This window comes from Delphinapterus leucas, chromosome 15 (genome assembly GCF_059928025.1).
Source record: "Delphinapterus leucas isolate spDelLeu-1000000601 "Yukka" chromosome 15, BTC_Dleu_Yukka2, whole genome shotgun sequence".
Lineage (NCBI taxonomy): Eukaryota > Metazoa > Chordata > Mammalia > Artiodactyla > Monodontidae > Delphinapterus > Delphinapterus leucas.
Window position 1 is genome coordinate 54059847 of NC_143143.1, and position 25782 is coordinate 54085628.

Here is a 25782-nt window from a genome sequence, read left to right on the forward strand (position 1 = left end):
CCCCTGCTTTTCAGCCACTTACAACATGAATGGCTTTTTCAAATTGTGGAGACTCAGAGCAGGGGATCTGGTGAGGGCCTGCTTGATATCATTAAAAGACTTTTTTTATTCTCCATTCCAAATTAATGATTCTGTGTCTGGGCCTTTAGTGGCTTCATATAGGGGTTTAGACATTAGCCCAAATTCTGGAATCCAAATTCTACAAAATCCTGCCATGCCCAAAAAGGTATGGAGATGTTTCTTTGTCTGTGGAGTGACTGGGCCTAATATAGCTTGTTTTCTTTGTCTGTGGAGTGACTGGGCCTAATATAGCTTGTTTTCTTTGTCTGTGGAGTAACTGGGCCTAATATAGCTTGTTTTCTTTGTCTGTGGAGTGACTGGGCCTAATATAGCTTGTTTTCTATCTGGAGATAACTGTCTACTTCCAGGGTTTATAATATATCCCAGATATTTAACTCATTACTTTGAGATTTGTGCCTTTGTCTGAGAGACCTTAACCCAGGGCCCCAAGGAAATTAAGGACTTCAATGGCATTCTGATCTGGGGCCTTCATGGTGGGACTACATATTAATATGTCATCTACATACTGTAGAATAGCACCTTCTTTTAGGTGTATTTTCTTTAGTTCCTTTCCTAGGGCCTAGGCGAACCAGTGTGGGCTGTCCCAAAACCCCTGAGGCAATACTGTCCAGGTATACTGTTGCATTTGGCCTGAACTGGGGTTAGTCCACTGGAAGGCAAACAGATATTGTGATGAAGAATGAACTGGGATAAAAAAAAAGGCAACCTTGAGATTGAGCACAGTAAAACATTTGGTGTCCTCAGGGATTTGGTCTAATGTTATAAGGATTGGCCACAAGGGGTTGTATAGTGACCACTGTGACATTTACTCTTCTAAGGTCTTGTACCATCCCATATTCCCCATTTGGCTTAACAACTGGAAAAATAGAAGTATTTCATGGAGACTGGCAGGGCACCAAAAGGCCATGTTTTAAGAATTTATCTGTGATGGGTTGTAAACCCTTCTTTGCTCCCAACTTTATGGGGTATTGTCTCTTGTTAGGGTAGGCAGCTTCTGACCTGAGGCTAATTCTTACAGGTTGGGCATTTATGGCCCTTCAAGTGATTCCTTTGTCCCATACTGAAGGGTCCACTGTTTGTAGAATATGGCTGGGAATAGGACCTTGCTCTTCTGGCTTGTCTGTCTTAGTCAGAGTCAAGATAAGGGGCTGCTCAGGGTCTCCTAACCATAGTATGGCCCCAAGGGAGCTCGGAAAGTCTCTCCCCAGTAGTGGGGTGGGACACTAAGGTACAATTAAAAAGTCATGTGAAATCAACCACTGCTCAAATTGGCAAGTGAGAGGCCCAGTAAAGTAATGGGTGTGAGGCTTTCCATCGACACCAGTCACTATACAGCTTTTAGAGGAAAGAGGTCCAGCACAAGAAATTAGGACAGAGTAAATTGCTCCCATATCAATTAAAAAATCAATCATTTTACCTGCCACATCAAGGACCACCCAGGGATCCTTGATGGAGATAGACATCTCATTGGGGGGTGCCGCCAGAATCCCTGGGCCACCTCAGTCATCCAGCATGGCCATCTCAGGAGCAGGAGCTCCCCTTTTCCTACGGGACTGAGAGCAGTCCCTCTTCCAATGACCTGTTTGTTTGCAGGCTGGGCATGGCCCTGGGGGCTCTTTCTGGCAATCTCAGGCCCAGTGGCCAGTTGACTTGCATTTGAAGCAGTCCCCCTTGTTGGTCTTACCTCTAGATGGATAGTTGAACTTTCTTGCCCCCCTTGGGTTGTCCTGAGGTTGCAAGGAATGACTAACAGCAATGGCTATCAGTTTTGCATGAGCCCTGGCCTGTCTTTCCTCATGTTGGGTTCTCTCTTCCTCCTCAGCTTGACCACAATTATTAAATAACCCAAAAACCATATCTAGGAGTTGGGTCATGGGGGTTTGTGGGCCTAACTGTAACTTTTGGAGTTTCTGCCTAATATCAGGGGTGGACTGGCTGATAAACTGTTGCCCCAGCAGAGACTGACCTTTGGAAGTGGAGGAATCTATGCTGATATACTTTCTAAATCCTCCACACGCCTCCCATGAAAGAGGGCTGGATTCTCTTTTTCTTCTTGGGTCTTTTCTTTAAACTTTTCATAGTTAACTGACTTTTTGATACACTTTCTCACCCTTTCTAATATACATTGAATCATGTGCCTCCTGGTTTCCGTTCCCTCCTGGGAATTATAATTCCAAGGGGGTTTCTGATTTGAGACTGTGTCTCCACCCACAGCATAATGTTTGGGTTGGTCTCTGGCAAACTGGTTAGCGTGCCCCTGCGCTGCTGTCCAAATTCTCTGTTTTTCCTCAGGAGTACAACAAGTAGATAGGACTACTTGGACATCATTCCAAGTTAAATCATAGACCAGAGTTAGGGCATGAAACTCTTCACCAAACTTACTAGGGTCTTCAGAACATCAGCCTGGTCTCTGTTTGCATTGGGCTACGTTGGTTAAAGAGAAGGACACATGTACTCTAATTGTCTCTTTACCATTTTCCACTTCCCTAAGAGGGCATAATTTTCCTAATCCTGGGTGATAGGAAGCTCCCCTGTGAGTTACCCAAGAGGGACTAGTCTCTCTTTCTTGGGTAACAGAGGGTATGGAGGGACATACGAAGGTGGAGTTTGGGATTGGTCTGAGGGACTGGGAAAGGTAGGTGACTCTGGAGAAGTGGGTGGATCCAGAGAAGCAGATACTGTCAGGAGTAGGCGGAGCTTGGTTTCCCCCCTGAGAGATGGGAGAGATTAGAAGGGAATCATCTAAAATGTCAGGAGAGTTTTCTGGTTCCCCAGGTTTTTGACTACAAGAGCCATATAGGGCAGGAGTTTGGTAAAGGATCATGAAAGCCTGAATATAGGGAACCTCAGTCCACTTTCCCATCCTGTGGCAATAAAGATCCAATTGCAGAATGATATTGTAAGTTAGAGACCAGTTTTCAGGCCATTTTTCTCTGTTCGCCAACTTATACAAAGGCCAGGCACTGTTACAGTAAAACAAGTTTTTCCTTTCTTAGCCCTTCTATTTAAAAAAAAATCCAATTCTTAAGGATATACTCCAGAGGTATTTCTTCTGGCTTGGAGGGGGATCCTCCCATGTTGGTAACCTAAAACCAAGAAAAAGAGAGCTCTCCTAGAAATGGAATTCAGCAGCCCAGAAACATTTACCAGGAGGCTTTAACCGGAAGGCGTCAGGGCGTCCCCCAAATTCCCTTCTAACCAGATGGCGTTTCAAGTGTCCTCTACTCTCCCATCGATTCCTGACCAGCCATCTCTGGTATTCCTTGGTACCTTGCACAAGGTGTCCTCCCATAGGGCCAAGGGAGGACATTTGAACCAGGGCAGACTGGTTGCCAGGACATGCCTTAGGAGGGATCTATTGTTTATAGAGCCTATGTCCTATGATAAGTCTTCCTATGCTGGGGTGTATTCCTTGCAACTGAGCAACTACAAAGTTTATAATTCAGACTTCTGGGGAGTGGCCAGCCCAATAGGCTGTCCGTAGCAGTGTGTAGGCTGCAAAAGCCTGGAGTAAAGAGGGTCTGATAGATGCAAAAAAGAGCGCTTGGAGAAATTGGAGTTGGGTGCTATGGAAGACGGCACAGGGTTCAAGGCTTGAGGGTCAGGAGGCAGAGAAACTTTCATAGTAAAATTTGGGGCATTGAGTGAGGTGAGAGACTAGACAGCAGAAGAACCCAAAAACCTTTGCCCTATCTGTCTGGCAGCTAAAATAGAATTGGGAATCATCTGATAATTTTGTCTGACACAGGCAACGGTGAGTTTGGCAGTGGCGGGGACACAGTTTAGGAATTATGTCACGGAAATCCTTCCCTAAAACGTCACAGAGATATGAAGTGAGAAAGAGACCTTGCTGTGTGAGTAAGGTGGGAAGGAAAAGCATAGTGGAGGGTTCCTTACAGGGGGATGGGGGATGGGAGAGAGAGAGAGAGAGAGACGCCTGGGGTTCCTTCACATCGGAAATCACATTTCCACCAGGTTCCACGGGACAGCGTCAGCTGTTATCCAAGCGTTATTTGAATCTGCATGGCCTGGGAAATACCCATGGCACCCCCAATTTTGATGGGGAGCCATAATGCAGTGGGCGAACCGAGTTTATGCCCTGTGGGTCTTGAAAAGAAAGTGAAGGGGAGAGCAAGAGAAGAGAGGGCAAGAGCTAAAGTCAGGGGCCTCAAGCCGCAGCTGGGAGAAGCCCACTGTTTACCTTGAATTCCCGGGTTTCGGCACCAAATGTGATCTCGGGTGGCCTCGGCCTGCAGCCACTAGAAGCAGGGTTTCAGTTCCCAGCCAGAGATTGAGGTTGGGCTGCAGCAGTGAGAGCACTGAATCCTAGCCCTCAAACCAGTGGTCAGTGACACGGAGCTGGCCCTTTGGCTTTGCAGAAAAGAATTCCCACAAAGATAGAAAAGTAGTGAAACAAGAAAAGCGTTTATTAGGAGGAAAAAGAGTACATGTGGATAGACACACAAGTAGACTCAGAGGGAGAGTCGCGCCCTTGTGGCAGTTGAAATCACTTATATGGGGCATTTCTTCTGGGTTTCCTTTGGCCAATCATTTTGATTTGCCTGGTTCTGAGTCCATATTTGGTACATCTCAGTATCCTCCCCTGTGTGCGTGCACATTTCTTAGCCAAGGTGGATTCCAGTGAAGAAACCTGTGGGTAGGTTGACATCACTCCCCTTTTTGATCTCCAAGGAGCTTTTTAGTTGGGAAGGTCTCCTTGACTTGGAGAATGAGAAATATGTGGCCTCTTATCTCTTATCTGGGCAGAGCTCAGCTTCTCCTACCTTCATCTTGGAGTATCAGTCCACAGGGGACAAACTCCTGCTGCTCAGCCTGCGACCCATCTATCTCCTGCTTCAAAGATTCTTCAACCTCACCAGAAATCAGTGAAATAGTGAAGTACAAATTTAAAAAAATGATAAGATGTTACTTTATACTCATCAAGTTAACCAAGTTTAAAAGTCCAAAACTAACAATCCTCAGTGAAAATAAGATGAAATGAGACTGGGGTGTAAATTGGTTCAATTACTTGGAAGAGTAATTTGGCAATATCTAATACATTTGAAGACATTCCTACCATACAATCTATCAAACCCTATATCTACCCTAAAAAAAATTCTCAGGCATAAAAAAATGTGTAAAAGATGTTTGTTACAAAGTTACCATAATAGTAAAAATTATAGAAGGAACTAACTTATATTACAGTTAAATAGGTTAAGTTACTGTGGGCAATTCATAAATGAAATGCCATCTAGCAGTTAAAATGGATGAACTAGATGTATACGTACCAACATGGATACATTTCAAAACTTTATAATGAATGAAAAATGCAGGTTGCAGATGACAATATTTATGCATATTTTTAACCCATAAGACAATACTATAAATTGTTTGTGGAATTATATGTTTGTAAGAAAAAGTAGGAAAACGTGGACAAGGAATAGAAAATAATTTTAGAAGGGAAAGAGAGGAAGGAATAGAATGAGTTTGGTGTTATATCACTACTATCTTATTATTTAAAAGCAAAAAGGCTTGAAACAAATATGTCAAACCGACCTCTAAAATCTAGGTGGCAAATACATGATGTGTGTTATAACTTGCTATACTTTCTTGGAGGTCTGAAACATTTCACAATTTATCATTAAAATCTAAGCAACATATACATATAGTATATATGCCATATTTAAGATGATAAAAAGCATGAACAGAAAAAAAAATACATGAAAATATTAGCCATAGTCTAGGTAACAGTGAGGGGAAACAATTGGTGAAATTTTCTCCTCTTTTTTCCAAATTTTTTCCAAATTTTGTTTATTGTGCACGTTAATTCTAAGTTTTAAAAATGTATTGATTTGGCTATAAAATTTAATTAGTAGATTTTCTTATCTTTTAAAGGAGATGTTTTGTCTTTTTAAAGAGATAAAATAAATGATTCATACTCCTTTTGAGGCTACACATTAGTAATGAATGCCTTTAAATTTAGTATTGTAAATATTGAATTCAGTAGTTACAATAACTTAAATGAGTCAGTGTTTATTTACATAGTCAAGCCAATGCTTCTAAAATAGTTTCAGCTGCCCTTTAAACAAGAAATGTTACTGCAAGTTTGGGTCATCACAGATGTTTTCTTCCAAGTAATTGCATCCTCCTCAGTTTATCAGTTTGTGATACCCAACTGAAAGCTGTATCAGACTGGAAAATCCTTCACACTGGCAAGTGGATAACTAAAAACATGCTTTTTAGAAATAAAGTTATATTAAATGGTTCTGCTTTTTTTAAAGTACCTGATACCTATTTACAGTGTCAGCCCTAAGCTTAGGGCTTACAAAGGTAGAGCTGACACATGGGAAGTTAAGAACTTAATGTTACACAGCTTATGACAGACAGGACCACCACTTCATCCCAGGTGTTTGATCTTCTCATGGGACACCCTGACCAAGCCACCAAACTGCTGGGAGTAACTATGACATCCCCTCAGAGTTCTAGACAATAATTCTCCTCAAAAAGCACTTACTGTATCACATCCAAAAACTCAGAGAAAATACAGTGGAGATCCTGGAGAAGAAAAACATTAATAAATTTTTAGACTGAGATTCTGTCCTTCAAAATCTCAAATCTGAGTTAGTGCTTTGAAGTTATTGTTATAGAGCAGAAAATAACTTTTCCAGCCCAAGAGGTACATGGTCTTGGTGTTCAGCATCCTTCACAGTCTCAACCTTCACCTGTCCACTTGTAAGATCACTCCACCCTTCCTCCCTCTCTTCCTTCCTTCTTTCCTTCCTTCCTTCCTTCCTTCCTACAACAACAGAGATTTCTTGATTGCCTACTATTATTCAGGCACACTGTGATAACCTATGTGGTCCCTATCCTCACAAAGCAGATAGTCTAGATCTCTGAGGTTCAATATGGTAGCAACTAGCCACATGTGACTATTTAATTTAAATTAATTAAAATTAAGTAAAATTTAAATTAATTAAAATTAAGTAAAATTTAAATTTCAGCCCCTCAGTCACACTAGCCACATTTCTACTACTCAGTAACCTCAGTGCAGATACAGAACATTCCCATCATTACAGAATTATTGGAAGTGCTGGTCTAGAAGAAAATTAAGCAATCATAGTGCATTTTGTTAGTACTGTGATAGGGGAAATTCAGGAAGCAACAAGAGCACCAAAAAAGAGAGACAGTGGTGGGAAAGGATGAAGGAATAAACAAAAATGTTTATTCCATTGACTCCATCTATATTAGAATTTCTGGCTCTCTCTCTGTCCTTCTCTCTACACCCTTCCTCTTCTCATCCTTCCTCCTCCTTGTTATTCTGGCTGAAGGGAGAGGTTCAATCCCAATAGATAAAATAAAATGCCACCCCCTCAATCCTGTCCAATCCATTCCCAAGTCTTCACCCAGTGACTAAATCCTCCAGCTTAATACTTGCTCTTTCAAAGCAAAATACTTCCAACAAAGGTTCTAGAGGAAGCTTTTTGTCCTGTGCATGACCCCATGGTCTCTAATACCAAATGACCAGGTCAGACCTGAAAAGGTGGAAGTTTATTAGCTTCTCAAAAGGGGTACTTCCTTTGAGCTCCTGTACCAATACAACAAGCTCTTCTGTCTGGCTACACAGACAATCAACTAATTATGAGATCCATTTAGTCACTGCTTTTTAAATATTCTAATCATCCCCCAAATGTCCTCAGAGCCAAGAGTTAACTCAAACACAGGTGCAGAAGAGCTAACACAAAGGAAAAGAAATAATATACAAGATCAAGTGAGATATCAGACTCTCCATGTTTTGCTTATGTAATGGCTGTTGTCATGTCCAGAATAGACATACCAGAGACAAGCATGTGATCACAGACAATCCCTGCCTGTCAGACTGGGTTTGGGAAAGCCAACTGGAGAGTAAAAAGTGCATTCAAAGATATTTTTTTAAAGCAAGGTGAATTACATTCATCTCTGGATAAGCAAAGAAGGATTGACAGCACTTTGGGGGTATGTTTGCTTTTTAAAAAATATGGATAAAAGTTATTTAAACTACCAAATTCATTATTTGCATGTAAAAGCCTTCAAAGTGCTTTCATATCTTTATATCAGGAAGGTTGTGACCACTTCCCACCCCAAATCAATTATATTTATGCTTTCAATTACATAGCAAATTTTTCTCTTTTTTCAAAATATGTGAATTCTGATTTGTGTCTGAAGGATTACAAATTCAAAATTATTTTGATTGTTAGAGGAGTTGTTGTTAATACAATTAACAATTAATTGTATTAAGTAATTAATTAATTACCTCAAGTGTTTCTTGAGGTAATTATCACCTGGATATTCTCCTTTTGCCCCTCCAGGCCCTTTTCCACTCTGCTCTGAGGCCTGCCAAAATGGGCTCCTTTGCCCACTGGTTTCCAATTGGGTTTGGCCAAAGAGAAGCACTAAATAAGCAGGAGATGCCTGGAGAGACAAATGAGGAAGGGAGGAAAGGAGGGAGAGCAGAGAGTGGAATCAGGTTGTTTTCTGCCATCTCCCTCACTTCAGGCTTTGGTTGGCAGTGACTGCATTCCTCCCTCATAGGTCATGCATTGGTTTGGGTGGCCCCTCTCCCACAGAAAAGCCACATCTACAGCCACAGACCCTTCCTCTTCTGGTAAATTCTACCTCCCCTTGCTCCATTTATCTAAGGGGTGATAATAACTCCCTGATGTTAATAGCCCCATGTGCTTTGTCATCCCCTGTTGGTTTTCCTCAACCTCCTATAAATTTGTAAATAGTCTTTTCGTTAAACTCTCCTCAACTCTCCATTTGATGGTGCTGTTTCCTGCTGAGATGCTGATTGAAACAAACCTTATTGAAGATATTTTTCTCCAAGATCTATCTGCCTCTATGGGAATGTAGCTAAAGTAAGCAAACAGTCTTGGATGGGAAGAAAACCAACCTCAGTTGTCATCTTAGATTCCTTAAAGAAAACCACTAGCTTAGTAAAAATGGACAGTAATTATTCAGGGTGCTGAACTTCCAAGAATGCAAAGATGCTCCTTTCCATGTTTCCAATGTTCTTCAACCTAATTAAGGAGTTAAAATAACTACTAAAAATATTAATCACATAGTAACCTGTTCTTAAAATGTTTACATTAACCATATCATTGCTCTCCTCCAGGAGAGTAGGTCATCAGTGGCAAATTATTTGATACAACAATTCAGAAATATATAGAGCTGTACATGCATCATCCTAGCTCCTGTTGTGTGAGCTCATCCCTTGGGTTCTGAGAACACCACTCTTGCCTTTGTTGCTCCAGACTTAAGGTGGCAGAAGCTTTATGATGTTGCTAATCTATGAGCTGTTTCAACTTCCTCTGCATTTTCAGTTCTCCCAACACCTTTGTAGTCAGCCTCCATATTGAATTTTTCCACTGAACAACCAGGTAGAGAAGAAGTTTTCATCAATGGACGCCGACTGAAATATAGTTTTAAAAACTAAGCTTTTTACTTAGAATAGTGATTTTGTGGCTTTATTTAACATTGATGGTATAATAGAATAGACTGAATTGGGAGTCAAAAACTGTAAATTCAAGACTTAGTTCTGCCACTACAGGTTGTGTTGTAGGCAGATTTGGAGCCCATCTCCGTACCTTGTGGCCCCTTCCACTGCACTGTGTCAGCCCAACTTGTGACTGCCAGAACTTGCACATCTCTCTAACTGAGCATACTATAGGTCAGAAGTACTAAAGAAATAATTACCCCTCTATTAGTTTCCTATTGCATACATAATAAATTACCACATATTTAGTGGCTTAAAAATACTTATTGAAGTCTGAAATGGGTTTTACTGGGCTAAAATCAAGGTGTTGGCAGAGCTGCATTCCTTTCTGGAGGCTCTAGGGAAGAATCCATTTTCTTGTCTTTTCATCTTCTAGAGGCTTCCCATATTCATTGGCTCATGGCTCCCTTCTATCTTCAAAGCCAGTATCGCATCATCTGACTTTCTCACATGGCATCACTCTGACTTACTCCACTGTCACATCTCCTTCTCTGACTCTGACTCGCCTACATCTTTCTTTCACTTATAAAGACCCTTGTGATTACATTGGGCCGACTCAGATAATCCAAGAAAATATCTCTATCTCAGTGTTCTTAACTCACCTACAGAGTCCCTTTTTCCATGTAAGGTAACATGTTTACAGGTTCCAGGAATTAGGATATGAACATCTTTGAGGGACCATTTTTCTTCCTACCACAGTCCACACTATGTCCTGGAAAAGATTCACATCTTTTTACATGCTGAATGAAGTCACTTCATCACAATATCTCCAAGGTCTCAATCAACTTAAAACTTAAAGTGTCAACTTAAAGTTCAAAAAACCTCACCTAAGCCTCATCAGCTCTGAAGTTCCAAATCTCATCATCTAAATGAGATATTGGTGACACTCTGTGTATGATACATCTTAGGGCAAAAGTTTTCTCCATCTGTGGACCTGTGAAACTACAAAACAAGTTATCTGCTCCCAGCATACAATGGTGGAACAGGCATAGAATAACAACTATACACATTCCTGTTCAAAAAGGGAGAACATGTAAGAAAAAAAAAAAAGAGTCATTGATGCCAAGCTGTTTCAAAAGCCAGCTAGGCTTTCTGTTTGAAGGCCTGAGAATAATCCTCTGTGGCCCTGCACTCTGAATCATTCTTCCTTTTACATGAAAGGTAGCACAGTTTTTCAGATGTGTAATTTTATTAGCCTTTATTATTGCCTACAGAATTGTGCAGGTCCAAGTGCTTTCTTTCATTTTGTCCTCTCTCTGCACGTTTTATTCCAAGCTGGCGGTATTTCTGCTGGTATAAAATTCTCAAGAATCTTGTGGATCTCCTGTGTATGTCAGTAAGATTCATTCCATTAGAAAAGTAGCTCCATTACATATCTTTCTGGGATAATCTCACCTCTATTCCTCGCTCCTTCTGAGACACCTGAGGTAATTCATGAGTCACATGTCTAATCTCTTCAAAGAGCCCTCTGTGTGACTGAATGATCTGAACTTTTCATCCTTTTAAGGCACTAACATAAGGCTGTTTAGCCACATGCTTGGCTTTCTCTCCAGAGCACACTTTCTTGTCAGTGACTCTTCTAATGGCAGCATTTTTTGCAATCTAGATAGGCTGAGAATTTCCCCAATCTCCAATCCTAGTCCTTTTTTGCTTAACATCTTTTCTTTCCACCTATCTTCTTCCTCTTGCACTTTACAATGAGAAGCAAGAAGAAACCAGGTTGCACCTTCAACATTTTTCTTGGGAATCTCTTCAGCTAATTCTCCAAATTCATCATTTACAAATTTGCTTTCTGCATAGCTTCAGAACACAATTCAGCTAAGTTTTCTGTCACTATTTCTGTAAATAGTCTATGACACCTTAGGTATTTTCTGAAATTATATGCATTTTCTCAACCATTCTTATCACTTCTTTCAAGTCCTTACTAACAGACAAATTAACATCCATATTTCTAACTAAAACTGCTCAAAGCAATCTAGGCTTTTTCTACTCGAAATTCCTCCAGCTTCTGCCCACTGCTCAATTTCAAAGCCATGTCTACATACTTTTTATAGCAGCATCCCACTTCTGGTTCCAAAATCTGTATTAGTTTTCTATTGTTTCTGTAACAAATTACCACAAATTTAGTGGCTTAGCAAATGCATACTTAATACATAATTCTGGAGGCCAGAAGTCTGAAATGGGTCTCACTGGGCTAAAATCAAGGTGTTTGCAGGGCTCCATTCCTTTCTGGAGGCTTTAAGGAAGAATTCATTTTCTTGCATTTTCCACATTCTTCCCACATTCCTTGGCTCGTGCCCCCCCCCCTTTTTGGGGGGGAGTTCTCCAAAGGAAAGCAGTTTATTGGGAGGTGATCTCAGGACCTACAGTAGGAAGGAAATACCAGTAGAAAGTGGGGTTAAATGACAGGGAAGGGAAGGCAGCCATTAAAGTGCATTATGAACCAAGTTACCATTGTGGGCAACTGGGATTTAATTCTACCAAGGGAACTCTGGGACCCAGTGTAGAACACCTGCCTTAGGGTGAGTCCCCCTGAGCTGGGATATTTATACACCAACTCCCATCAGTCATTAGACTCACAGGCATTCTTTCCACAGCATTTCTGTCCTGTTTGCATAGGCAGAAGGGCTTCAGGAGCCAAACAACAACAACAAAACACTCAGGCAATGAAATGCTTGTGCTGGTAGTTGGATGTTGACCTGGTGCACACTGAAGCAAAAGGGCAGGGGTCTGCTGACAGGGCACTGACAGCAATGCTGCAGAGGGCATTGATGAAGAGTCTTGAAGATCTCCCTCCCACATTAAAGTTACCTGGGCCCAGTTTATTTATCTACATTCTTCAATTGCTAATCTGAAACAGCTCTCTAGCCAGAGTGATATACTCAATTTAGGGCACCCCCAAATACTCTGTACATGCATTCTCATTTTACTCATGCTGTCCTCTTATGTGGCAAGCAGCTCAGCACTGTGTCCTCCCCGTTATCCCCACTGTAGTCATTATTTATTGCTGCTTAACCAACCACCCCAAACTTAGTGGCTTAACACAACAGCAATTTGTTCTTTTCCACGACTCTGTGAGTCAGGAATTCATGCAGGATTTGCTGGGCACTTCTTCTCCATGGAGTGTCAGCTGGGCTTATTCATGTGGAATGACCGACGTGGCCTCTTGTCTTCCAGGACTCTCTTCCTGTGGTCTGAAATCATTCAGTAACCCAGCCTGGACTTCCCCACAGCAGGTGGCTGGGCTTCCAGGGGAGGAGGTGCAAGCTGCTAGTCTTTGTATGACCTGTGCACTGCAAGTTTCCAGATGTCACTCCCATCTCATTTTTTTTTTTTAATGTTTATTGGGGTATAGTTGTACTACAATGTTGTGTTAGTTTTTACTATACAGCGAAGTGGAGTTCCCTGTGCTATACAGCAGGTTCTCATTAGTTATCTATTTTATACATATTAGTGTATATACGTCAATCTCAATCTCCCAATTTTTACCCCCCCCCCTTTCCCCCTTGGTGTCCATACATTTGTTCTCTACGTCTGTGTCTCTTTTTCTGTCATGGCCCCCTTTTATCTTCAAAGCCAGTAATAAATAGATGAGTCTTTCTCACATTGCAGTACTCCGACTCTGACACCATTGTCACATCTTCTTCTCTGACTCTAATTTTCCTGCCTCCTTCTTTCATGTATAAAGACCCTTGGGACTACACTGAGGCAACCTGGATAACACAGGATAATCTCCACATGTTGAGATCCAAAACTTAATCATCCATGGAAGGTCTATTTTTCCATGTAAGGTAACATCTTCACATGTTCCAGGGATTAAGAAGTGGACATTTTGGGGAGGGTCATTATTCCATCTACCACATCCTCATCCCAGGGTCAGCCCCTAATTAATTACTGGTATGAATTGGTATATAAATACTTCAGTACTTTGCCCCTCAGATGAGATAAATTGAGGTGCATCTTACACTGGTCCTCAGAGTTTCTCAGCAGGATTAAACTTCAGTTCAACGTAATGATGAATTAATTTATTGTTTGCCTACCTTTCTTTATTTACTTCTTCAACTGAGGTTTCCTGGGAGCATCTCTCAAATAAACTACTTGCACAAAGATAATTGTCTCAGGGTCTTCTTCTGGGAGAACCCAAACTAAGACATTGTGTGATTTGGACAGCCCACTTTTCTTCTGTATCTCAGTTTTCCTTGGAAAAAGAGGTATAATATCATCTGCCCTGATTTTCTCTCAAGGAATGTGCATGAATTAAGAAAGGAATAACAGTTATGAAAATATTTTAGAAAAATCTCAAATGAGGGAGCACAGATATATGGTATATTAATTTAAATCTATCCAACTTTTTTTCTTGATATATTGAATTGGTAAACTTCTGTCAATGCCTCTAATGCAGTGGTTCTCCACTGGAGGTAATTTTGCTCACTGAGGACATTTGGCAATATCTGAAGACATTTTTGATTGTCACAACTCTGGTGGGGGGTAAGAAAAGTTTTGCTACTAGCATCTAGTGGGTAGAGGTCAAGGGTACTGTACATTTTACAATGCAGAAGACAGCCCTCCCCCCAGAGAGAATTATCTAGTCTAAATGTCAATAGTGTCATTATTGGGGAACCCTGCCCTTAATTCAGATGATTAAACTGATTTATGTCATTATTAGGTTTGTAAACACCAGAATTATTTTTCCACCTATTCAAAGTTTATAATTGCTCACTTCATTCTTTGAGAATAAATTTTAACCCAACCATTGGCCAGATATGCTATTATGTAAACAATCTAATATCACTCTTCATAAACATCTTATTTAGGGGGTGGCATTTGTTAATGTTTTTATCACAGAACCATAGCAAACCACATTGTAGATGAATCCCAAAGCTATTCTAACTACAACATAAAAGTCACTGTTGTAAGGCAATGGAATAGTGCAGAGTTGAAGTTGCTTAAAATACTTCCTTTCCCTTTTTCCTCAAGCTATTTACTTCCAATATAGCATAAAAAAATTAAAACTAAGACATTAGTTACTAGAAAACCAGAACATCTTTACCAGTCTTTTCTTGTTTTTTATTGTTATTTCCAAATCCCACTTTCATCTTCCTTCACCCTTCTTTCTCTTTGCTATATTTATTTTACTTTCTCATCTTCTCCCGTATCATTTCAACCTCACCATCTTTTCATTTTACTTTCACTTGCCTCCTTTCCCTTTTTCTTTTCCTTCCTGTCCCACCCCTTTTCAACTTTGTTCTTGTCCTCAGAACTAAAATTCTTCTACTTACCTGAGTGGAACTCGCAGAACTGCCTTTCCCAACTACTCTGTAAACATGTAAACTTGAGCCATCTGGGCTTTTTAATGTTCCCTGTAAAGTCTGTCACTGCATCAATTGTCTGTTTTTTGTTTTTTCTTTTTAACATCTTTATTGGGGTATAATTGCTCTACAATTGTGTGTTAGTTTCTGCTTTAAAACAAAGTGAATCAGTTATACATATACATATGTTCCCATATCTCTTCACTCTTGCATCTCCCTCATTCCCACCCTCCCTATCCCACCCCTCTAGGTGGTCACAAACCACCTAACTGATCTCCCTGTGCTATGCGGTTGCTTCCCACTAGCTATCTATTTTATGTTTGGTAGTGTTTATATGTCCATGCCACTCTCTCACTTTGTCACAGCTTACCCTTCCCCCTCCCCATATACTCAAGTCCATGCTCTAGTAGGTCTGTCTCTTTATTCTCATTTTACCCCTAGGTACTTCATGACCTTTTTTTTTAGATTCCATATATATATGTGTTAGCATATGGTATTTGTTTTTCTCTTTCTGACTTACTTCACTCTGTATGACAGACTCTAGGTTCACCCACCTCACTACAAATAACTCAATGTTGTTTTTTTTATGGCTGAGTAATATTCCATTGTATATATGTGCCACATCTTCTTTATCCATTCATCTGTTGATGGACACTTAGGTTGATTCCATGTCCTGGCTATTGTAAATAGAGCTGCAATGAACATTGCAGTACATGACTCTTTTTGAATTATGGTTTTCTCAGGGTATATGCCCACTAGTGGGATTGCTGGGTCATATGGTCGTTCTATTTTTAGTTTTTTAAGGAACCTCCATATTGTTCTCCATACTGGCTCTATCAACTTACATTCCCACCAACAAAGTAAGAGTGTTCCCTTTTCTCCACACCCTCTCCAGCATTTATTGTTTCTAGATTTTTTGATGATGGCCATTCTGACCGATGTGAGATGATATCTCATTGTAGTTTTGATTTGCATTTCTTTAATGATTAATGATGTTGAGCATTCTTTCATGTGTTTGTTGGCAATCTGTATATCTTCTTTGGAGAAATGTCTATTTAGGTCTTCTGCCCATTTTTGGATTGTGTTGTTTGTTTTTTTGTTATTGAACTGCATCAGCTGCTTGTAAATTTTGGAGATTAACCCTTTGTCAGTTGCTTCATTTGCAAGTATTTTCTCCCATTCTGAGGGTTGTCTTTTGGTCTTGTTTATGGTTTCCTTTGCTGCGCAAAAGCTTTTAAGTTTCATTAGGTCCCATTTGTTTATTTTTCGTTTTATTTCCATTTCTCTAGGAGGTGGGTCAAAAAGGATATTACTGTGATTTATGTCATAGAGTGTTCTGCCTATGTTTTCCTCTAAGAGCTTGATAGTGTCTGGCCTTACATTTAGGTTTTTAATCCATTTTGAGTTTATTTTTGTGTATGGTGTTAGGGAGTGTTCTAATTTCATACTTTTACATGTACCTGTCCAGTTTTCCCAGCACCACTTATTAAAGAGGCTGTCTTTTCTCCACTGTATATTCTTCCCTTCTTTATCAAAGATAAGGTAACCACATGTGCGTGAGTTTACCTCTGGGCTCTCTATCCTGTTCCATTGATCTATCTTTCTGTTTTTGTGCCAGTACCATACTGCCTTGATTACTGTAGCTTTGTAGTATAGTCTGAAGTCAGGGAGTCTGATTCCTCCAGCTCGATTTTTTGTTCTCAAGATTGTTTTGGCTATTCGGGGTCTTTTGTGTTTCCATACAAATTCCATGTGAATTTTTTTGTTCTAGTTCTGTGAAAAAGGCCAGTGGTAGTTTGATAGGGATTGCATTGAATCTGTTGATTGCTTTGGGTAGTAGAGTCATTTTCACAATGTTGATTCTTCGAATCCAAGAACATGATATATCTCTCCGTCTATTTGTATCATCTTTAATTTCCTTCATCAGTGTCATAATTTTCTGCATACAGGTCTTTTGTCTCCTTAGGTAGGTTTATTCCTAGATATTTTATTCTGTTGTTGCAATGCTAAATGGGAGTGTTTTCTTAATTTCACTTTCAGATTTTTCATCATTAGTGTATAAGAATGCCAGAGATTTCTGTGCATTAATTTTGTATCCTGCTACTTTACCAAATTCATTGATTAGCTCTAGTAGTTTTCTGGTAGCATCTTTAGGATTCCCTATGTATAGTATATGTCATCTGCAAACAGTGACAGCTTTACTTCTTCTTTTTGAATTTGGATTTCTTTTGTTTCTTTTCTTCTCTGATTGCTGTGGTGAAAAGTTCCAAAACTATGTTGAATAAGAGTGGTGAGAGTGGGCAACCTTGTCTTGTCCCTGATCTTAGTGGAAAGGGTTTCAGTTTTTCACCATTGAGGATGATATTGCCTGTGGGTTTGTCATACATGGCCTTTATTATGTTGAGGAAATTTCCTGCTATGCCTACTTTCTGGAGGGTTTTTATCATAAATGGGTGTTGAATTTTGTCAAACATTTTCTCTGCATCTATTGAGATCATCATATGGTTTTTCTCCTTCAATTTGTTAATATGGTGTATCACATTGGTTGATTTGCATATATTGAAGAATCCTTGCATTCCGGGGATAAACCCCAGTTGATCATGCTGTATGATCCTTTTAATGTGCTGTTGGATTCTGTTTGCTAGTAAGTTGTGGAGGATTTTTGCATATATATTCATCAGTGATATTGGCCTGTAGCTTTCTTCCTTTGTGACATCCTTGTCTGGTTTTGGTATCAGAGTGTTGTTGGCTTCATAGAATGAGTTTGGGAGTGTTCCTCTCTCTGCTATATTTTGGAAGAGTTTGAGAAGGATAGGTGTTAGCTCTTCTCTAAATGTTTGAGAGAATTCACCTGTGAAGCCATCTGGTCCTGGGCTTTTATTTGTTGGCACATTTTTAATCACAGTTTCAATTTCAGTGCTTGTGATTTGTCTGTTCATATTTTCTATTTCTTCCTGGTTCAGTCTCGGCAGCTTGTACATTTCTAAGAATTTATCCATTTCTTCCAGGTTGTCCATTTTATTGGCATAGAGTTGCTTTTAGTAATCTCTCATGATCCTTTGTATTTCTGCAGTGTCAGTTGTTACTTCTCCTTTTTCATTTCTAATTCTATTGATTTGAGTCTTCTCCCTTTTATTCTTGATGAGTCTGGCTAATGGTTTATCAATTTTTTTATCTTCTCAAAGAACCAGATTTTAGTTTTATTGATCTTTGCTATCATTTCCTTCAGTTCTTTTTCATTTATTTCTGATCTGATCTTTATGATTTCTTTCCTTCTGCTAACTTTGGGGTTTTTTTCTTCTTCTTTCTCTAATTGCTTTAGGTGCAAGGTTAGATTGTTTATTTGAGATGTTTCCTGTTTCTTAAGGTAGGGTTGTATTGCTATAAATTTCCCTCTTAGAACTGCTTTTGCTGCATCGCTTAGATTTTGGGTCATTGTGTCTTCATTTTCATTTGTTTCTAGGTTTTTTTTTTTAATTCCTCTTTGATTTCTTCAGTGATCACTTCGTTATTAAGTAGTGTATTGTTTAGCCTCGATGTGTTTGTATTTTTTACAGATCTTTTCCTGTAATTGATATCCAACCTCACAGCATTGTGATCGGTATACAATTTGATACAATTTCAATTTTCCTAAATTTACTAAGGCTTGATTTGTGACACAAGATATGATCTATCCTGGAGAATGTTCCATGAGCACTTGAGAAAAGTGTGTATTCTGTTGTTTTTGGATGGAATGTCCTATAAATATCAATTAAGTCCATCTTGTTTAATGTATCATTTAAAGCTTGTGTTTCCTTATTTATTTTCTCTTGGGATGATCTGTTCATTGGTGAGAGTGGGGTGTTAACATCCTCTACTATGAATGTGTTACTGTCGATTTCCCCTTTTATGGCTGTTAGTATTTGCCTTATGTATTGAGGTGCTCCTATGTTGGGTGCATAAATATTTACAATTGTTATAACTTCTTCTTGGTTTGAATTCTTGATCATTATGTAGTATCCTTATTTGTCTCTTGTAATAGTCTGTTTTAAAGTCTATTTTGTCTATGAGAATTGCTAGTCCAGCTTTCTTTTGATTCCCAATTGCATAGAATATCTTTTTCTATCCCCTCACTTTCAGTCTGTATGTGTCCCTAGGTGTGAAGTGGGTCTCTTGTAGACAGCATATATATAGGTCTTGTTTTTGTATCCATTCAGCCAGTCTGTGTCTTTTGGTGGGAGCATTTAATCCATTTACATTTAAGATAATTATTGATATGTATGTTCCTATTCCCATTTTCTTAATTGTTCTGGGTTTGTTATTGTAGGTCTTTTCCTTCTCTTGTGTTTCTTGCCTAGAGAAGTTCCTTTAGCATTTGTTGTACAGCTGGTTTGGTGGTGCTGAACTCTCTCAGCTTTTGCTTGTCTGTAAAGGTTTTAATTTCTCCATCAACTCTGAATGAGATCCTTGCTGGGTAGAGAAATCTTGGTTGTAGTTTTTTCCTCCTTCATCACTTTAAATATGTCCTGCCACTCCCTTCTGGCTTGCAGACTTTTTCTGAAAGATCAGCTGTTAACCGTATGGGGATTCCCCTGTGTGTTATTTTTCCCTTGCTGCTTTTAATATGTTTTCTTTGTATTTAATTTTTGATAGTTTGATTAATATGTGTCTTGGCATGTTTCTCCTTGGATTTATCCTGTATGGGACTCTCTGTACTTCCTGGACTTGATTAATTCTTTCCTTTCCCATACTAGGGAAGTTTTCAACTATAATCTCTTCAAATATTTTCTCAGTCCCTTTGTTTTTCTCTTCTTCTTCTGGGGCCCCTATAATTCGAATGTTGGTGCGTTTAATGTTGTCCCAGAGGTCTCTGAGACTGCCATCAGTTTTTTTCATTCTTTTCCTTTATTCTGCCCTGCAGTATTTATTTCGACTATTTTATCTTCCAGATCTCTTATCCGTTCTTCTGCCTCAGTTATTCTGCTACTGATCCCTTCTAAAGTATTTTTAATATCATTTATTGTGTTTTTCATCATTGCCTGTTTTTTCTTTAGTTCTTCTATGTCCTTGTTAAAGGTTTCTTGCATTTTGTCTATTTCCAAGATTTTGGATCATCTTTACTATCATTATTCTGAATTCTTTTTCTGGGAGACTGCCTATTTCCTCTTCATTTGTTAGGTCTGGTGGGTTTTTATCTTGCTCCTTCACCTGCTGTGTGTTTTTCTGTCTTCTCATTTTGCTTATCTTACTGTGTTTGGGGTCACATTTTTGCAGTCTGCAGGTTCATAGTTCTCGTTGTTTTTGGTATCTGTCCCCGGTGGCTAAATTTGGTTCAGTGTGTTGTGTAGGCTTCCTGGTGGAGGGGTCTAGTGCCTGTGTTCTGGTGGATGAGACTGGATCTTGTCTTTCTGGTGGGCAGGTCCACATCTGGCTGTGTGTTTTGTGGTGTTTGTGGCCTTATTATGATTTTAGGCAGCCTCTCTGCTAATAGGTGGGGTTGTGTTCCTGTCTAGCTAGTTGTTTGCTATAGGGTGTCCATCACTGTAGCTTGCTGGTCATTGAGTGAAGCTGGGTCTTGGTGTTGAGATGGAGATCTCTTGGAGATTTTCACCATTTGATATTACGTGGAGCTGGGAGGTCTCTCGTGAACCAGTGTCCTGAAGTTGGCTCTCCCACCTCAGGGGCACAGCACTGACTCCTGGCTGGAGAACCAAGAGCCTTTCATCCACATGGCTCAGAATAAAAGGGAGAAAAATTAGAAAGAAAGAGGATAAAATAAAATAAATTAAGATAAAATAAAATAAAGTTTTAAAATAGAAAATAATTATTAAGAATAAATTTTTAAAAAAAAAAATACAGATGGACAGAACCTTGGACAAATGGTGAAAGCAAAGCTTTACAGACAGAATCTCACACAGAAGCATACACATACACACTCACAAAAAGAGGAAAAGGGGAAAAAATAATATATCTTGCTCTCAAAGTCCACCTCCTCAATTTGGGATGATTCGTTGTCTATTCAGGTATTCCACAGATGCAGGGTACATCAGGTTGATTGTGAAGATTTATTCCACTGCTCCTGAGGCTGCTGGGAGAAATTTCCCTTTGTCTTCTTTGTTCGCACAGCTCCCGGGGCTCAGCTTTGTATTTGGCCCTGCCTCTGTGTGTAGGTCACCTGAGGGCGTCTGTTCTTCACTCAGATAAGACAGGGTAAAGGAGCAGCTGCTTTGGGGGCTCTGGCTCACTCAGGCCTGGGGGAAGGAGGGGTATGGATATGGGGTGAACGTGCGGCGGCAGAGGCCAGCGTGACGTTGCAGCAGCCTAAGGCATGCCATGTGTTCTCCCAGGGAAGTTGTCCCTGGATCACAGGACCCTGGCAGCGGCGGGCTGCACAGCCTCCCGGGAGGGGTGGTGTGGATAGCGACCTGTGCTTGCACACAGGCTTCTTGGTCACGGCAGCAGCAGAATTTGTATCTCATGCCCGTCTCTGGGGTCCGCACTGTTAGCCGCAGCTCGTGCCCATCTCTGGAGCTCTTTTAAGCAGAGCTCTGAATCCCCTCTCCTCGCGCACCAGGAAACAAAAGGGAAGAAAAAGTCTCTTGCTTCTTCCGCAGGTCCAGACTTTTTCCCAGACTCCCTCCCGGCTAGCCGCGGTGCACTAACCCCTTCAGGCTGTGTTCACGCTGCCAACCCCAGTCCTCTCCCTGTGATCTGACCAAAACCCAAGCCTCAGCTCCCAGCCTCCGTCTGGCCTGGTGGGTGAGCAGACAAGCCTCTCGGGCTGGTGAGTGCTGGTCGGCACCGATCGTCTATGTGAGAATCTATCCACTTTGCTCTCCGCACCCCTGTGGCTGCGCTCTCCTCCGTGGCTCCGAAGCTTCCCCCTTCCGCCACCCGCAGTCTCCGCCCGTGAAGGGGCTCCTAGTGTGTGGAAATCTTTCCCCCTTCACAGCTCCCTCCCACTGATGCAGGTCCCGTCCCTATCCTTTTGTCTCTGTTTATTCTTTTTTCTTTTGCCCTACCCAGGTACGTGGAGAGTTTCTTGCCTTTTGGGAGGTCTGAGGTCTTCTGCCAGCGTTCAGTGGATGTTCTATAGGAGCAGTTCTACGTGTAGATATGTATTTCTGATGTATCTGTGGGGAGAAAGGTGATCTCTGCGTCTTACTCTTCTGCCATCTTCCTCAACTCCGCCCAATTGCCTGTATTGACTGGCTGCACAAGCAGTCGTTGTAAGCTAATATTTCCCTGGGGCACTTCAGTCACGTTATTAATTGTTTTCTTCCTCACAAATGTCTTTCCCACTCATTATTTTCTTAAACACAAGCTGAATTTCCTCCTAATTGTTTACTTGCTTTTATTAACTTAATTATACCATGCCATCATGGCATAGAATTACAGAAATCTTAACAAGGAAAAGATCTTCTATCTAAAGAAAATTGTTTAAAAATCAGAGGATGAAACAATCTCTAGAAGATTCTCATCGTGTCAAAGTATTCAGAAAACATTAAAAAAAAGAAAGAAAAAAACACAAAAGGTAACGATATAAAAGTACCTTGGCTTTGATTGTCCATGATACTACTCTTATTCTTATACTATAAGTATTGTTCTTGTTTTGCTTATTTATTTAGGTGTTTACCTTGGAGTTTTTTAAATGTACGTAAGAAGTCTAAGCAATCTCTCTTTAAATGTTAATGTTTAAATGTTGCAAGAATAATTTGAAAATAGTTAAATAGTTTAGTGCCAAAATATCCCATAGTTGCAGTCACATGTCAGATCAAATTGTGTGTTCTAATCTATGACTACATATGGCAACATAATTACAATAACAGTATCAGCAACGTCAATTTATTTAGTATCTCCTCCATGCCAGCTATCGTGTTTTTCATATAGTATCCCTAATTGTCACAACCTGTTTTCTACCTCACCTCTTCCATCTTCCAATTTTTATCTTGCTTCTAATCTCTTCCTTCTACCTCTTCTCTAAATTTACTTTACTTCTTTATTTTCTGCATTTGTTTTTGCCCTCATCTTCTTCATGTGGCTATTATGGCAAACAGTTTTCTGATATGGAAACAAAGGCTTATCACTCAAAGAAGTGAAACAACCTGTCTAGAATCATGCACATTGTACATGGAAAGGTGACTTCCAACCCAGGTTTCTCTGATTACAAAATCTATAATTATAAGAATACTTTTAAAGGATCATGCACTTCATGTTATTCTCTGCACTTTTAGCATACTTTAGGTATTCATGTGATACGCTTCTCTTCCTAATAGATACATACCCACAACCCCACTCCTTTAATTGTTTTGTTCAAGATATTCCCAAGTCTATTTAGAGTACTTTCATTGCCCAAGTTGGACTAGGTGAAGAGATCCTCTCCAGGGATAGAAGACAAATCCATGTAGCCTAGAAAAAAACTGAGCTAATCCCAAAGGTATACATTTACAGAAGCCCTGGATAAGGTGGTGGGCCTGAGATTCACCATGATCAAACCAGAGTATGAATGACTAATAAAGGAACTCTTTAAATTATATGAAACTTTTCACCAATATGATATATATGTGTATATATGTATACATATACATATATATATTTTTTATCTAATATCTCTTGACCATAAAACTACAAAATATATCTTACTTCTTGTTGAAAAGCTTTCCTAATTTGGGGTGTAGATTTTATACATTTCTAGATGAGTAATTTATGTTCTAATTTAGTGTTCTGTTCAAAGTAAGTAATTTTTGAACCCCTATGAAAGCTACTTAGAAGCAAAATCCCCCCCTGATATACAAGCATTTGCCCTCCAGCCTGCCTGTCTGCAATGGCTGTGAGCTCTGAGAAGCTACAAGAAGAATTAGAAAGTATTTAAGACATAGATATGACTCAACTGCCCATAAATGGATTGGGCTGGCCCAGACATCAGATTCAAATTCTTTGAAGCAGTTGATAGCAAGAATTTCAGCTGACAAAAAAAAAAAAAAACAGAAGAAAGAGAAAAAAATTAAATAACTTCTTTGCAATAATATTCAAATGCAGTAAGCAGTTTGGATCTAGGAAGCAGTGCCAAGAGTATACATGCTTGGCAAAGATTTCATTTGTTCTTTCCCAAATGGTGTTTCTGGACTGACATTGAGAGCTGCACCCCATCTAATACAAAACACTACTAAAGAAAGGCTGGTAGCTCATGAGTGTGCCAATACAAAGAATTGACACAGAAGTGGAGATGAGTGTACAACGTTGGCTGAAACCAGTTAAACAAAATACATGTATAATATCCTATTATTTCATCTTTCATTGCGATTCCACTAAACACACCCAAATGACAAGACAAGGAAATAAGAGCCTTTTCAGTTCTAAAAATTTAATTTCACCTCCTAAATGATCAGACTTTTAGGGAGGTATATAAGACAATAAGCATCAGAGTAAGTGGTTCCCAAATTTGCATATAGGACACTTTGATCCATCACCATTAACAACATCCTTTGTTAAGCAAAGCAAATTGGGTTTGATTAATTTTCTCTCTCCCTGTTTCTGTAGCACCTTTTCATTTTCTTCCTAATAAAAATAATTTAGAACAAGAAACACTGGTTCATTGAAGCTAGTTTACATAATTAATGCCAGAACTCCAAAGTACAAATAAACTGGACAGAGGTTGTCAACAGCTGCATCATTCAGTCAAAGGGTTTCCATCCTCTCTCTCACGGTCCTTCTGTATTCATGAAGGCAGCCTACCTGCATTTAACCCATGTCTGTTATGTTCCCCTTGTGGACCCCAGAATACATAATAATGAAAGACTAATTTCTGTAACACTATGGCAGGAATAGAGGCTTGGTCATTACTATATTCTATAAGAGGGAAAGATTTAGCATCTGAAAAATAAGATTCCATTGTCAGATTCTACACTTAACTGTCCAGCTCTTCTCCCTGGGTGGCCTCAGACAAGCCCTATACTCCACATCTTCCTCATTTAGAAAACCAGCTACTCCCTATTTCCCAGGGATTTTGTGAAACTAAGATTAACATGCTTTTGAAGCCAGGAAGATATTTATGGGTGAATGAACCCAACAAATGTTCTGTTATAAATTTGAAACACATATTGAGCATATTCCTCCTTTTTATATGAAGAAATATAAGGATTATTTAAGGTATGAATAAAACTTTTTTTTTCAAGAATTTCAGAAGTCTGGGGTCATGAAAGCCATGTAAACAATAAGACTTATGACTGACTTCTTAACAGAAACAATGGAAGCCAGAAGACAGTGGAATGAATTATATGAAGTGTGAAGAGAAAACTGCAAGCCTGAATTTATATATGCAGAAAATATCCTATAAAAATGGAGGCAAAATAAATACATTTCCAGGCAACCAAAAACAGAGACTTTATCACCAGAAGCCTTGTACTAAGAGAAGTATTACAGAGAGTTGTTAAGCAGAAGGAAAATAACCCCTGGCAGAAATGCAGAAAAAAGTGAGAAGGAGAGAGGAGCAATGGAAGTTGTAGATATGTGCATAAGTAAAATTTTATTAATATTACTATATAAAACAATAATAACTTGTGATATCAGTTCATTAAAATGGATAAAAAACAAACTGGTTGTACAATTTTGCATTTCCATCAGCAATGAATGAGAGTTCCAATTCCTGCACATCTCTCATAAGAAATTGCTTTTGTAATTTTTATTTTTTTAAATTTTAGCCATTAAAATACTGTAAAACAGTATCTCATTGTGATTTTAATTCATGTTTTTCTAACGACTAATAATATTGAGTATCTTATGTATTTTCTTTGAAATGTATGTTCAAAATGTTTTCCCATTTTTAAATTGAATTGCTCATTTTCTTATTATTGACTGATAAGAGAGCTTTATTCTGGGCAC